This window comes from Podarcis pityusensis, assembly GCF_964106645.2.
Source record: "Podarcis pityusensis genome assembly, chromosome: 18".
Lineage (NCBI taxonomy): Eukaryota > Metazoa > Chordata > Lepidosauria > Squamata > Lacertidae > Podarcis > Podarcis pityusensis.
The window spans coordinates 6,801,484-6,814,698 of NC_138043.1; the positions used below are offsets into that span (position 1 = coordinate 6,801,484).

The 13,215-nt window shown below is 49.9% G+C and overlaps 1 protein-coding gene across 3 annotated transcripts in view; it reads right to left on the reverse strand.

Moving 5' to 3' along the window:
• Positions 1–13,215, reverse strand: part of SEMA6B (semaphorin 6B) — a 178,427-nt gene that overhangs the window by 124,024 nt on the left and 41,188 nt on the right. The window contains exon 1 of one of the 3 annotated variants that reach the window (XM_080988824.1): positions 1,513–2,306. The exons of the other annotated variants lie outside the window; for them this stretch is intronic. The gene's annotated coding sequence lies outside the window, so the exon portion shown is untranslated. Of the gene's footprint in view, positions 1–1,512; positions 2,307–13,215 lie in introns of those variants that run through there. 3 annotated transcript variants of the gene reach the window in all.

The window sequence follows — 13,215 nt, forward strand, 5'->3', positions numbered from 1 at the left end:
TTCTACTGAGCCAGGGGTCAGCAACCTGCAGCCCATGGGCCTGATCCGGCCCACAAAGACCGTTTTACCAGCCCGTGAGCCACCCCCGAACCAAGCTTCCTGCTCAGCAAGTCCCCCACACGCTGCACTAAACCAGCACAGCACAGGGACTCACAGAACAACGCCGGAAATCACGTCTGTGAATGCGCAGATACAGGGAATTGCTTCTGCACATGCCCAGATGCTAAAAATGGCTTCTGCGCAGGTGCTATGTCTGGGCATGCGCAGACGCGATTTCCGGCGTCATGCTGCGCTGGTCCGGTCCACGGATGATCTCCGCAGGAGTGATCTGCCCATGGCCGGTAAGCCTTGGTGACCCCTGTACAGTGGTACCTCGGGTTACAGACACTTCAGGTTACAGACTCCGCTAACCCAGAAATAGTACCTCAGGTTAAGAACTTTGCTCCAGAATGAGAACAGAAATCGCGCGGCGGTGGCACGGCGGCAGCAGGAGGCCCTATTAGCTAAAGTGGTACCTCAGGTTAAGAATGGACCTCCAGAACGAATTAAGTTATTAACCCGAAGTACCACTGTACTGGGACACGGGTGGTGCTGTGGGTTAAACCATTGAGCCTAGGGCTTGCTGATCAGAAGGTCGGCGGTTCGAATCCCTGCGACGGGGTGAGCTCCCGTTGCTCGGTCCCTGCTCCTGCCAACCTAGCAGTTCGAAAGCACGTCAAAGTGCAAGTAGATAAATAGGTACCTCAATGGCGGGAAGGTAAACGGCGTTTCCGTGTGCTGCTCTGGTTCGCCACAAGCGGCTTAGTACTGCTGGCCACATGACCCAGAAGCTGTACGCTGGCTCCCTTGGCCAATAAAGCGAGATGAGCGCCGCAACCCCAGAGTCGTCCGCGACTTGACCTAATGGTCAGGGGTCCCTTTACCTATACTTTACCACTACACTGAGCCATCCAAAACCTGAAACAATTTGGCTGCAGTGCATACGCCCGACCACCAGGATTGCCAGTGATTCCCCCACAAAATTGGAAACGGTAGCTGAAATTGCTGCTGTTTGTGTAGTTTGTCTATGGTCAGGAACAGAAACCAGTCAAGCTCAATACGACTGGCATCCATTCACATTGCTGCTGCTGTTTTTAAGTCCACAAATGACACGTAATGGATGATGGGAGGTCTTAAAAAAAGAAAAAAAGAATACATTTTGATGTTTCCTTTGCATTGCAACGAATGCAACAAATACTGTATTTTTCGCTCTATAGGACGCACCAGACCACAAGACGCACCTAGTTTTTGGAGGAGGAAAACAAGAAAAAAAATATTCTGAATCTCAGAAGCCAGAACAGCAAGAGGGATCGCTATGCAGTGAAAGCAGCAATCCCTCTTGCTGTTCTGGCTTCTGGGATAGCTGCGCAGCCTGCATTCGCTCCGTAAGACGCACACACATTTCCCCTTACTTTTTAGGAGGGAAAAAGTGAGTCTTATAGAGCAAAAAATATAGTTACCCAAGTTACTTACATTCAACAGCAGACAAGCAACAGAACTGCGGCAAAAGGGAAACAGCGCTGTTTGCGATGAGTTCGGGTCAGGAGGGAAATCGCTGGTTCCTTACGTCCCTGTCTGCCGCTGAGGAATGGATCCCAACGTTTCACCTGGAAATCTCTGCTCTGAAATTCCAAATCTAGATCACGCCAGAGAGGCAACTCTTGACGTTTCCAAAACTCCCTAGAAACGAGAAGCTGTTTTCTTTTTAAAACATACACAACCCCTGTTCCAGTTCAGGCCTCCTCAAAGCTACACCCTCCTGGAGCAATCTCTGCGGTATGGGGAGGAGATTTGGAAGGGGCTGCCAAAGGCCCACACATGGGGGGTGGGAGCACCAGACCCAGAGATCCTTTAAGACTCAGCTGTGTGATCCAGCGAGAGATTTAAAGGCCACCCGAGGACTGAGGGAAGAGTCCAGAGGACTGCAGGGAGAAAACACGTTCATTGCCAGGAAAGAAAAACTGGCCTGAAGGGGAGAAATGTGGAACAATTAATTCCAGGTCCACGTGGGAGTATTCTTGGGCTGCAAAGGAACCTGAAGCTTCCAGCATTTGTCAGAAATTAGTGTCAAGATTTCGCCCTCATCTGCTTGAGGAGAGGGAGGGCTTCGAATTACACGCCGGGCCGGGACGCGTTGTAAATCCTTGCTCTAAAAAGACGCACGCCGACACAGCAAAGTCCGCGACTTTAGATTGAACAAGGCAATGAACTGGGGCAGAAGCGGTTTGGGGTGCTTGGCTTTTTTGGAGAGAACATCTCAAAAATGGAGGGGGGGGGAGCTTCTGTGTCAGGCTCACCCCATGGTCCAAGATGGAAAGAGCCCGGTTCTATCTAGGGATGGGTAAGGGCTCCATTGTTTTAGCCTTTTTGCCAATCTGACGTTCACTTCTGCACATCAGTTTGTGATTATTATTTTCAATTTATGGCTGGAATATTGGACTGGGACCTGGGAGACCAGAGTTCAAATCTCCACTTGGCCATGAAGAGAGGGGGAGGAACTTGGGCCAGTCACTGTCCCTCAACGTAGCCTACCTTACAGGGTTGTTGTAATTGGGTTGTTGTGACTGGGAGCGGCCGCCGAGACCATATAACACCAGTCTTGAAAGACCTACACAGGCTTCCAGTTCGTTTCCGTGCACAATTCAAAGTGTTGGTGCTGACCTTGAAAGCCCTGAATGGCCCAGTAAACCTGAAGGAGCGTCTCCACCCCCATCATTCTGCCCGGACCCTGAGGTCCAGCGCTGAGGGCCTTCTGGCGGTTCCCTCCCTGCGAGAAGCCAAGTTACAGGGAACCGGGCAGAGGGCCTTCTCGGTGGTGGCACCCTTGTTTAGTCAGAATCTCCTTTTGTGCCACTTGAATCCGTTGGTTTGGGTCCTACAGGGGAGTACAAGCTTCCATGGAACAACCCTTCAGATATATGAGAGAAGCCAAAATTGACAAAGTACGTTTCCGAGCACAATTCAAAGTGTTGGTACTGACCTTTCAAGCCCTCAATGGCCTTGGCCCAGTAGACCTGAAGGAGCGCCTCCATCCCCATCGTTCTGCCCGGACCATGAGGTCCAGCGCTGAGGGCCTTCTGGCGGTTCCCTCCCTGTGAGAAGCCAAGTTACAGGGAACCTGGCAGAGGGCCTTCTCGGTGGTGGCGCCCTCCCTGTGGAACGCCCTCCCACCAGATGTCAAAGAGAAAAACAACTACAAGACTTTTAGAAAACATCTGAAAGCAGCCCTGTTTAGGGAAGCTTTTAATGTTTAATGTATTTATTAAAAATACATTAAAATGTCACACATTAAAAACTTCAGGGCTGCCTTCAGATGTCTTCTAAATGTCAGGTACAGTGGTGCCCCGCAAGACGAATGCCTCGCAAGACGGAAAACCCGCTAGACGAAAGGGTTTTCCGTTTTCAATGCGCTTCGCAGGACGAATTTCCCTATGGGCTTGCTTCGCAAGACGAAAATGTCTTGCGAGTTGAGATTTTTTTTCCGCTCCCCCCCCTTTTTCTAAGCCGCTAAGCCTTTAATAGCCTTTTAGCAGCTAATCCGCTAAGCCGCTAAGGCTTTAATAGCCGCTAAACCGCTAATAGCGCTAATCCGTTAAGCCGCTAATAGGGTTGCTTCGCAAGACGAAAAAACCGCTAGACGAAGATATTCGCGGAACGGATTAATTTCGTCTTGCGAGGCACCACTGTAGCTGTTTACCTCTTTGACATCTGATGGGAGGGCGTTCTACAGGGCGGGTGCCACTACCGAGAAGGCCCTCCTAGGACAGCCTCGTCCTCATCCATGAATTTCTCACATCCCCTGTTAAAGCTCCCCAACACTGAAGTCGCCACCATGTCTTGTGGAAGCAAATTCCATAGCTGAACTATGAGCTAAGTGTTCAGGAGAGGGGTTGAAGTTCAGGGTAGAGGATGTACTTTACAGCTCTCAGCCTGAAACCCTGGAGAGTTGCTGTCATGAAAGGAGACAATACTGAGCAATATAGTCAAGAGTCGGATCCAATCTTCCATTCAGGACAGGCTAACAAAATTTATTATTAATTAGTATTAGTATTAGTATTAGTATTAGTATTAGTATTAGTATTAGTATTATTTATACCCCACCCTCCCCGGCCAGAGCCGGGCTCAGGGCGGCTAACATCAATAAAATTACAGTAAGAAACATAATAAGGAAAAAACCTCACCAATTTAAAATGCAATGTAAAATGCAGCCTCGTTTTAAAAGCAGCCCATAGATCAAAACCATAAGGGGAGGGAAACAGAAGGGTCAGACTGAGTCCAAACCAAAGGCCAGGCGGAACAGCTCTGTCTTGCACGCTCTGTGGAAAGATGTCAAGTCCCGCAGGGCCCTGGTCTCTTGGGACAGAGCGTTCCACCAAGTCGGGGCCAGTACTGAAAAGGCCCTGGCCCTAGTTGAGACCAATCTAACCACCTTGAGACCTCCAAAATGGTGGAGGATAGTCTGAGTTCCTTAGGGCCCAGGACCTCTAAACTATGGTTATTCATGGACCTTAAGGTCCTCCGCGGGGCATACCAGGAGAGGCGGTCCCGTAGGTATGAGGGTCCTTGGCCGCATAGGGCTTTAAAGGTCAAAATCAGTACCTTAAACCTGACCTTGTACTCCACCGGGAGCCAGTGCAGTTGGTAAATCACTGGGTGAATGTGATCCCGCAGCAAGGACCCCGTAAGGAGTCTCGCCATGGCATTCTGCACCCGCTGGAGTTTCTGGGTCAGTTTCAAGGGCAGCCCCACGTGGAGCGAGTTACAATAATCCAGTCTGGAGGTGATGGTCGCACTTCTTCACGCACACTGTTTTCAGTTCACCCACGGAACTGCCTGCCACAGGAAGGCTTCGAAAGAGCATCAGACAAATTAACGAAGGACAAGGTTACCAGCGGTTATCAGTCATGCTGTGCCTCAAACTGCTGGAGGCTGTGAAACTGGCCCTGAAGGTCCCTTACCTTTCCCGCCCTGATCTGGCCACAATTATCCATGCGACAGGCTTGACTACTGTAATTCGCTCTACGCGGGGCTGCCCTTGAAGCTGTCCCAGAAACTCCAGCGGGTGCAGAATGCTGCAGTGAGGTTCCTCACGGGGTCTCTGCCATGGGAGCATATTCACTCAGTGCTTTTCAAGCTGCACTGGCTCCCGGTGGAGTATCGGGTCAGGTTTAAGGTGCTGGTTTTAACATTTAAAGCCCTTCACGGCCTAGGACCCTCGTACTTACAGGACCACCTTCTCCTGGTCTGCCCCACAGAGGACCTTACGGTCCATGAATAATCATAGTTTAGAGGTCCCGGGCCCTAAGGAAGTTAGATAATCCTCCACCAGGGCCTTCTTAGTGATGGCTCCAACCTGGTGGAATGCCCTGTCCCATGAGACCAGGGCCCTGCAGGATTTAACTTCCTTCCGCAGGGCCTGTAAGACAGAACTATTCCACCTGGCTTTCAATTTGAACCTGGCCTGATCTTTTATTCCCCTTCCTTCCCTCCCCCTCCCCTTTTTGTGAAGATTACCCGCTCTGGGATCCCACAACTAATTCTCCCCTGGTTTCCTCGCTGGCCCAAGAGGGACTAATTTAGCCAGCTAGCCCTGGGGATCATCTAATGTTTATTGGATGGATTTCCCCCAAAAGTGATTTTTGATTTTATTATTATTTATGCTTTATACTGTATTTTATGCTGGTTTTGTTGTTGTTGCATCAATTAAATGTTTTAATTTTTTTGTTAGCCGCCCTGAGCCCGGTTTCCTGAATCAGGAAGGGCAGCGTATAAATAAAAAAATATTATTATTTATTATGAAGCCCACCTGCTGGGCATCACAAGTGTGTGTGTGGGGGGGGAGTGTTCTCGCACTCGGGTCCCGCTCACACAGGCATCTGGTTGGCTGCTGCAGGAACAGGATTGCTAGGCGAGATGAACCACTGGCCCGATCCGCCAAACTCGTCTTACATTCTTGGCTCCTGACGCGAAACCATTGTTGCAATGATTGGAACCACCTCGACAGGAACCCTCGAGTCTTGCCGTTTCAGCAGGCGAGTCGCACCCTCCGCGAATTGATAATAAATATCTCCCTGCCAGAGGAAATTCCAGCCCAGCATTCCAGCATGGGCGGACCACTTTGCTGCTCAATTTCTCAGTGCTTGCCTCCCTTTCTTCCCCCCCGGGAGGGTCCAGCGGAGGAGGAATCTCCTCCTACATCCTGGATAGCTCACAGCGGTTCCCACGAAGGGTCGCCGATCTCCCGGAAAGGTCTCTGCGAGCCCTGAAATCCTTGGCTCACCCCAGTCTCCCAGCACGGCTCCAACCCCCTTGCAAGGTCAAGGAGTGAGAAGCAGCCTGTTTTCTTGGCTGCAACAATAGTTAGCCTATAAACAAGAGGCTAAGAGCGCAAGGTTCCATTCGCTCTCTCCCATGATGGAGAATGTGCAAAGCAATGCATGACTCATACCTCAGGCTCGCGGTGCCTCTGGCAACTTGCCTTCCTCACCTCCCTGCTCTGGGATTCAGTTGGATGTGCCAAACTGAGCGAGGGAAAAAAGAAAAGAAAGACGTCGGCGAGCCATGGAAGCTACCTTTGCAGAAACAGACATTGTTTCGCTCAAACAAGCTAGCAGAACTGCTCCAAATGGCCTTGGGCTGCTGAAGAGGCCGGCTGCATGAATGTTCGCGCTACATAAATCTGCACCAGAAATTCGGCAGCAAAAGAGATAGGAATTGTAACAGCAGAATATTAGCCTTCGGCTTCATCGATAGCACAAACTCATATATGATATCACAGGACAGTGGATCTTATAGCACAGTAGTAGCTGCTACCTTAAGGGACGTGGGTGGGGCTGTGGGTTAAACCACAGAGCCTAGGACTTGGTGGTCAGAAGGTCGCGGTTCGAATCCCCGCGAGGGGGTGAGCTCCCGTTGCTCGGTCCCTGCTCCTGCCAACCTAGCAGTTTGAAAGCATGTCAAAGTGCAAGTAGATAAATAGGTACCGCTCTGGCGGGAAGGTAAACAGCGTTTCTGTGCGCTGCTCTGGTTCGCCAGAAGCGGCTTAGTCCTGCTGGCCACATGACCCGGAAGCTGTACGCTGGCTCCCTCGGCCAGTAAAGCGAGATGAGCGCCGCAACCCCAGAGTCGGTCACGACTGGACCTAATGGTGAGGGGTCCCTTTACCTTTACCTTTAGCTCCTACCTTTGGTGTGATCCACTGTGTCTTCTACTTTTTTCATTGAACTTTACGAGCTATTTCTGTTGAAATCTACTATTTAATACAATGAATAGTACAGTGGTACCTCGGGTTACAGACGCTTCAGGTTGCAGACGCTTCATGCTGCAGACTCCACTAGCCCAGAAATAGTACCTCGGGTTAAGAACTTTGCTTCAGGATGAGAACAGAAATCGCGCACCGGCAGCTGGAGGCCCCATTAACTAAAGTGGTACCTGGAAGGACAGATCGTGAAGCTGAGGCTCCAATAATTTGGCCACCTCATGAGAAGAGAAGACTCCCTGGAAAAGACCCTGATATTGGGAAAGATGGAGGGCACAAGGAGAAGGAGATGACAGAGGACAAGATGGTTGGACAGTGTTCTCGAAGCTACCAGCATGAGTTTGACCAAACTGCGGGAGGCAGTGGAAGACAGGAGGGCCTGGCGTGCTCTGGTCCAGGGGGTCACGAAGAGTCGGACATGACTAAACGACTAAACAGCATCTCAAATCCATTTGTTTTCTTGTCTAAGGAGTTCCAGCTGCCTAGGAAAAACACACACACAGAGACCACGAACAACAACCTACATGCAAATCCAAAAAAGAAGCCCGAAGATGAAAAGCGAAGGTGCCAAGTAACCAAGGAGACCGCTTTAAGCTTCCAGGTCTCAGTGAGGCCTCGCCCGGCAGCTGAAGCGCGAAGCAAAGCTGAACCCCTCCCCCCTCAAGTGTCTTTTGCCCCTCGGCGATTAATTTTGGCAGCATAAATTCAGTTTATTCGTCGGAGGCTGTTTCCTCCGTGCTGTTGCCTCACAGATACACAGGCACACTTGGCTACTTGCCCCTATCGGGAAAACTGTAGCCAATTCTTGCAAAGCAAGACACACACACAAATATATATATCTGCATCTAACAGCACTTTGCACCAGCTTCCTCCAGATCCTTTTTTTAGGATTTGGCTCATCGCTAAAATAATATATATGTTACGGCGCTTGACAAAAAACCCCCAAAAAACAGAGACTTTATTTATGTGGCAAAACAGTCCCAGTTTCCACCTTCGTCAGCTGCTCTGGGGAAAATGCAAGGATGCGGCTGTCGAGGTGGCGATGATGGAGGCGTTGAGGAAGGACTGCTGAGAAGGACTCTGTTTGCTGGAGGGAGAGCTCCACCTTTAAAGCACTCTTAGGGTGCTTTACTTTCTTGGGCTCCATGATCACTGCAGATGGTGACAGCAGCCACAAAATTAAAAGACGCCTGCTTCTTGGGAGAAAAGTGATGACAAACCTAGACAGCATCTTCAAAAGCAGAGACATCACCTTGCCGACAAAGGTCCGCATAGTTAAAGCTATGGTTTTCCCAGTAGTGATGTATGGAAGTGAGAGCTGGACCATAAAGAAAGCTGATCGCCAAGGAATGGATGCTTTTGAATTATGGTGCTGGAGGAGACTCTTGAGAGTCCCATGGACTGCAAAAAGATCAAACCTCTCCATTCTGAAGGAAATCAGCCCTGAGTGCTCACTGGAAGGACGGATCCTGAAGCTGAGGCTCCAAGACTTTGGCCGCCTCATGAGAAGAGAAGACTCCCTGGAAAAGACCCTGATGTTGGGAAAGATGGAGGGCACAAGGAGAAGGGGACGACAGAGGATGAGATGGCTGGACAGTGTTCTCGAAGCTACCAGCATGAGTTTGACCAAAGTGCGGGAGGCAGTGGAAGACAGGAGTGCCTGGTGTGCTCTGGTCCAGGGGGTCACAAAGAGCTGAACATGACTAAACAACAACAACAAAATGGTGCCTTCATCAGCCGCGGAAGGCTCCGGTTTGTTAAAGGCGCCGGGAGTTATAGTTCAGGTCGGCACCCTTGGCAAACTACAGTTCCCAAGGTTCATTGGAGGGAGCCATGGCATGAATATGACCCTCTGTGATGTTGGTATGAGCCTCCAAGTTGAGGTTGCATGATGCCAACATTAGCAAAGAAGGGGAAGTTATGCATCTCTGCTGCAGTTATTGCTACGCCTGCTGTTTAGAATATACTGGACCCCATTACGTTTGTTTAAAAAAAGGGGCTATCTAAGTTATCTAACAGGTGGGGGTGAAACAAGGATAATGCTTCTCTAAAACATACTTTTTTTTCATTGTGCTATACTGAAAGATTTTGGGCAGAAGGGAACTGAAACCATCAATGGAATTGTACGGAACAGCCTTACATTTACGGAGCAAAATATCCTCTTGAGTTATATACCCAGCATGTGGAACCTTACAAAAGGTCAATGTGAGTGGAATCTCCATGCCCTAACTAAGGATCTAGGAGTCTTGGTTGACCACAAACTTGACATGAGCCAACAGTGTGACGTGGCAGCTAAAAAAGCCAATGCAATTCTGGGCCTCATCAATAGCAGTATAGCATCTAGATCAAGGGAAGTAATATTGCCACTGTATTCTGCTCTGGTCAGACCTCACCTGGAGTACTGTGTCCAGTTCTGGGCACCACAGTTCAAGAAGGACACTGACAAACTGGAACGTGTCCAGAGGAGGGCAACCAAAATGGTCAAAGGCTTGGAAACGATGCCTTATGAGGAACGGCTAAGGGAGCTGGGCATGTTTAGCCTGGAGAAGAGGAGGTTAAGGGGTGATATGATAGCCATGTTCAAATATATAAAAGGATGTCACATAGAGGAGGGAGAAAGGTTGTTTTCTGCTGCTCCAGAGAAGCGGACACGGAGCAATGGATCCAAACTACAAGAAAGAAGATCCCACCTAAACATTAGGAAGAACTTCCTGACAGTAAGAGCTGTTCAACAGTGGAATTTGCTGCCAAGGAGTGTGGTGGAGTCTCCTTCTTTGGAGGTCTTTAAGCAGAGGCTTGACAACCATATGTCAGGAGTGCTCTGATGGTGTTTCCTGCTTGGCAGGGGGTTGGACTCGATGGCCCTTGTGGTCTCTTCCAACTCTATGATTCTATGATTCTATGATTCTATTCTAAGGCAAAAAGACTGATCCTGATGAATTGGGAAAATAATAATGTGGCTCTCTTCTACGATCGGATTGAAGACTTACACAAACTCGCGACATACGAACAACGTGCATATAAACACAGACTTGCCACGGACAAATTCTCCACCCCCATCGTTCTGCCCAGATACTGAGTTCCAGCTCCGAGGGCCTTCTGGCTGCTCCCTCCCTGCAAGAAGTGAGGTTACAGGGAATCAGGCAGAGGGCCTTCTCGGTGGTGGTGCCCTCCCATCAGATGTCAAAGAGATAAACAACTATCTGACTTTTAGAAGACATCAGAAGGCAGCCCTGTTTAGGGAAGCTTTAATTATTGTATTTTAATATTTTGTTGGAAGCCGCCCAGAGTGGCCGGGGAAACCCAGCCAGATGGGCAGGGAATGTATGTATGTAAAGGTAAAGGGACCCCTGACCATTAGGTCCAGTCGTGGCCGACTCTGGGGTTGCGGCGCTCATCTCGCTTTACTGGCCGAGAGAACCAGCAAACAGCTTCCGGGTCATGTTGCCAGCATGACCAAGCTGCTTCTGGAGAACCAGAGCAGAGCACAGAAACGCCGTTTACCTTCCCGCCACAACGGTACCTATTTATCTACTTGCACTTTGACGTGCTTTCGAACTGCTAGGTTGGCAGGAGCAGGGACCGAGCAACGGGAGCTCACCCCGTCGCGGGGATTCGAACCGCCGACCTTCTGATCATCAAGCCCTAGGCTCAGTGGTTTAACCCACAGCGGCGCCACCCGCGTCCCTGTATGTATGTATGTATAAATTATTATTATTATCGGCAGGATGCTGGAGTAGATGGGCCATGGGCCTGATCCTGCATCCTCTCCTAATGGAATAACAAGCACCTTCCACCTGGAACAGAGGAACCCATTGCAAGATTTTGTGCAACGGTCGTCCGCGCTGGTGGACGTTTCTCCCCATCAGCAGTCTACTAGCCACAGGGTTTTGCACCAGCTGCAGCTTCTGGACCAGGGACCAGAGCGGATTCCATATTTTATGCATCTGATTTAACTCCTTGTTGGGATTCAACGCACACACACCCCTCAGCCTCCAAGGGCAACTGGTTGCAAGGGAGCGGAATGGAGACCCCCGGAGGGAGGAAATTGGGACGCTGACAAGGAAAGGCAGCTCAGGGCAGCTGCTGAGGCTCAGGAGAACTCTCAATTATAGCTCGCATCAAGGCCGGGCGCAGAGGAGCTGCCTCATCCATCACTTAAAGGAGGCAGCGCTTGAAATATTAAAATGCCAGGAGGTTTGTGTCTCTCTCGCCGTGGCCTCTTTGCCAGGGGGTGGGTGTCGAGATTGACAGAGCCACGAACGGGCTGGGGTGCACAAAAGGACTGCTGTGGAATCAACCACTCCTCTTGCCCCCGCGCCACCCACACCGCAGGAAACCACACATTTGGTTTTTGTGCAACACAAGGCTGCTTTATACAGAGAGGCCAGCTTATGAGCGGATCTGGGTACTCGCTTGACTGCGCACAACTGCACATCGCAGCAACGGGAGGGTTTGACTCCAACCTTAAAAAAACACCCCCCACAACCAAATATGGTTTCTAGACCTTACTGGTGGTGCTGTGAAACCACTGAGCCTCTTGGGCTTGCTGACCAGAAGGTTGGCGGTTCGAACCCCTGCGACGGGGTGAGCTCCTGTTGCTCCATCCCAGCTCCTGCCAACCTAGTGGTTCGAAAGCATGCCAGCGCAAGTAGATAAATAGGTACCGCTCCGGTGGGAAGGTAAACGGCGTTTCCATGCAATCTGGCACTCATCACAGCCCTCTGTGTGCCAGAAGCAGTTTAGTCCTGCTGGTCACATGACCCAGAAAGCTGTCTGCAGACAAATGCCGGAGTTCATAAACCAAATCGTTCTTAAACCGGACTGTTCTTAAACCGAGGTACAGTGGTACCTCGGGTTACAGACGCTTCAGGTTACAGACTCCACTAACACAGAAATACAGTGGTACCTCAGGTTACATACTTAATTCATTCCGGAGGTCCGTTCTTAACCTGAAACTGTTCTTAACCCGAAGCACCCTTTAGCTAATGGGGCCTCCCGCTCCCGCCGCGCCGCCAGAGCACAATTTCTGTTCTCATCCTGAAGCAAAGTTCTTAACCTGAAGCACTATTTCAGGGTTAGCGGAATCTGTAACCTGAAGCATATGTAACCTGAAGCGTATGTAACCTGAAGCGTATGTAACCTGAAGTGTATGTAACCCAAGGTACCACTGTAGTACCTCGGGTTAAGAACTTTGCTTCAGGATGAGAACAGAAATTGTGTGGTGGCGGCGCGGCGGTGGCAGGAGACCCCATTAGCTAAAGTGTTGCTTCAGGTTAAGAACAGTTTCAGGTTAAGAACGGACCTCCAGAATGAATTAAGTTCTTAACCCGAGGTACCACTGTACTTGGCTGGAAAAGTGCATTGCAATGTCTGGAGGAGTGTGAGGCTGGAAGGATTCCTGTGTCCTCATATTGTTGAGGAATGTGCAAATTAGATAGATTCGCCTTTAAATGCAAATAGGATCTAATTTCTTTCCCATCCCGACTTCAAACTACACAAGCGCTGCCTGTTCTAAATACTGGAAGCTGGATAATAGGTTTCAACCTTCTCTCCCCACATCCCGGGAAAGCGATACCAAATAACTATGCAAATTAATTTCATTTCAGAGTCCTGCCTTTCTGGGAGAAGAATTTTTGAATATTCCTTAGCGCAGTCTTTTCTAGGGTCCATGAAATTCTGAATAGCTGCATAGCTGACATTGAAATCCAGCAGCTCTTAACTGGGGGGCGGGTGTCTTTCCTATCACTGCACCCGCACCCCCAGACTGGAGGAGCTTATTTTTAAAAACAATTTATATGCCACTTAACAACCATCAGCAGCGCACAAGAGGTGCGTCACAGTAAAGGTAAAGGTAAAGGGACCCCTGATCGTTAGGTCCAGTCGTGGCCGACTCTGGGGTTGCGGCACTCATCTTG